At 39.5% G+C, this 2582-nt stretch overlaps 1 long non-coding RNA gene across 1 annotated transcript; it reads right to left on the bottom strand.

Annotated features, from left to right (window-relative positions):
* Window positions 1–38: 38 nt before the first annotated feature.
* LOC140333106 (uncharacterized) lies at window positions 39–2313 on the bottom strand. The gene is made up of 2 exons (XR_011921285.1): window positions 2069–2313; window positions 39–119 (listed from the first exon to the last, which is right to left on the bottom strand). It is a non-coding gene; the product is annotated as an uncharacterized lncRNA (long non-coding RNA).
* Between the last annotated feature and the right edge of the window lie 269 nt (window positions 2314–2582).

Raw genomic sequence — 2582 nt, forward strand, 5'->3', positions numbered from 1 at the left:
GCTACAACAAAACAGTCTCTCTATTGCTGTATCTAAGGTTAGAATTTAGTGCAGCAATCCTCCCGACTCTTAAACTTCAAAACGGCATAGTTATATGTAGTTGCCATCATGTAGATCAGCTGGTGGAAGAGAACAAAATAAAAAGGAGCGTAAGATATGGCACATTAATGCCTCATGCAGCCTTGGACATCACTCAGCTACAGGATCATTGTGCATGGGGTATCACAGTGACCAGGAACAATACTCAGTGTGGATTAAGGAGACCTTGCATCTAAAATGCACATTCTTTTAAAAGGTATGAAAAGGACACAGACTAGAAGTCAAGGTAAGATGCAAGTATTTTCATATATTTTTTCAATATCATTTAATCAGAGTTTATCTGCCTGTGGATTACCATTAACAGAGTTCTGCATTGAAAGCTGGCCAATATTCCCCCACAATACTGAAAATCTCTGCTGAACACCTACGGATAATATCAACCTACAGATCTGCCATTACTTATGTTCTGCAGGAATTTAAATGTGAGAATATTGGTGTCTTTTTTTTTTTGTAATACTTTTTTGTAAAATTTTATATTTTTGCATATCAATGCTCTAGAATTCCATGATAGCATGTCATTCAATCTTTGCTAAATGATTGAAGTGTGGAGGGAGAGATGGGTCAGTAAATGTTGGGCACAGCTACAGAGACCACAATGATGTCTCAGTGACCTGCCAACTATGGGATCCAAAAGTAGCAGTTGTAGTGGTGACCTGATGACTGATGACCACTCGATTGCAACAAGATTACGGAAATATTGACCTGCTTTTCATGTAAAGCTCCCTTGCTGGCCAGATGAACAGGGTGGCACTTCCTTTAATGATGGAAACATACAAGTCACCAAAAAGTATGTGACATGTGGGAACCTTGTTCTAGCCCTGAACAGTAAGTTGTCACCAGTAATAGCAGTAATTACCAGTGGGACTTGGCTTTAAGAGAAATGTGCACAGCAAGCTTTTAAAAAGCACGGTTACAACTTTCAGTCATTTTGGCAACCTTGATGAAAGCTTTAAAACGCCTTTCAGCTCTGGTTTGGGGGGGGGGGGGGGGGATAAACACAGATAGCCGGCTGTCTTTTTAAATCACCCGCACACATTTTCTTAAAGCAGAGAACCTGTAAATTTTTTTTCAAATTATTGAGACAAGACTACAAAATTATGTGCACAAGCAGACATGATACTCTGTCAACAAGGGACTCTTAAAAAAACCCAGAGTTCATCAGTTTAGCGTTAACCCCAAAATATGGCACTAGAATTATCCCACTCATTCTGGTGGGTGGTAATGCCCATTATGTGTTGCCTGATCACCATTTATATACAAAGGGTGTTGTGTTTCTGGGTTCAATACACAGAGCGAGGATCAGTGAAGTGTATTTTACCAGTCATCCTCTCCCCTGACCATATTGAAGCAAATGCTCTGATCTTAGAGGAGGTATAGGAGACTGAGACCCCATGGTGAGGTGTGAGGCTGGGCTACCCTCTAGGAGTCATTAAGATGTTGATATCCATTTACCCTATAGCCATGAGCCAACTGATGTTATCAAGTGGCAGCTTCAGGACCTTTTAAAGTCAACATTGGTTCAGGAACTGCTCCCTGTCCTGCTGCTATCCACCATCATGCTGCAGAAAAGGTTTGTGGTCTAAAGGCTTCAAGAAAATAATTTAAGGATGGTTGAAATCTTTGCTTTGCAAAGGCTTGCTGTACATACTGGTCTTATACAAACTGAAGCAGGTGTCCACTAGATCTAGAAGAAGAGAATTGAATGGCGGGGAAGTTGTATATGACATTTAGCTTATTTGTCAAGAAACCACAGGAAGAGAAACCTAGAAAGACTAGATTACCAGTCCTAATCACAGCCTTTAATGACATTTGATGGACCAATGTACATTTAAATAAATACAGCAATCCTATATCAGACAGTTAACAATAAGCACAAGCTATGCCTGGTATGTATCTGCAGCAGATTTTCAACATGCAATCGAATGTCTAATAATTGCAATCTTTACTTTAAGCTAGAACATAGACTTACCAATGCAATGACAGTAGCACCTGCCCCAGCACAGGCCACAATGAACAGGTGGTAGGACATATAGAACTAAAAAAAAAATGACAAAAGTGTAAGAATATAGGCTAAGTACATACACTGCATATAATGCAAGTATGTACGACATACATAAAACACTGCAGACTGTATGCATGTACTCATTCACAAACACACTTGATCTTGGAAACTTACACACATACAATAAAGAAGTGTCTCCCCTGGCTAATACAGACACTTGCTAACAGGAATCTAGGTCAATTTAAAGAGACAAAGAATGTAATGTTAAGAACAGGGGAAACAATCTCTAAAAATGAATACAACAATAATGTCCAATATTCTCACTAAGGTAAATTTTCAGGTCTTGTGATTTGTAAAGCGCTTTAAGCCAATTTCACTTCTCACTGCATATGTCTAACAAATGGGCATGAAGAGGTTTCAGCAGGAGACCCACACTGCTTAATCAGCACAAAACACTTCATTATGCAGGAGGTGGTGGCAG

Source organism: Pyxicephalus adspersus, chromosome 1 (genome assembly GCF_032062135.1).
Source record: "Pyxicephalus adspersus chromosome 1, UCB_Pads_2.0, whole genome shotgun sequence".
Taxonomy (NCBI): Eukaryota; Metazoa; Chordata; class Amphibia; order Anura; family Pyxicephalidae; genus Pyxicephalus; species Pyxicephalus adspersus.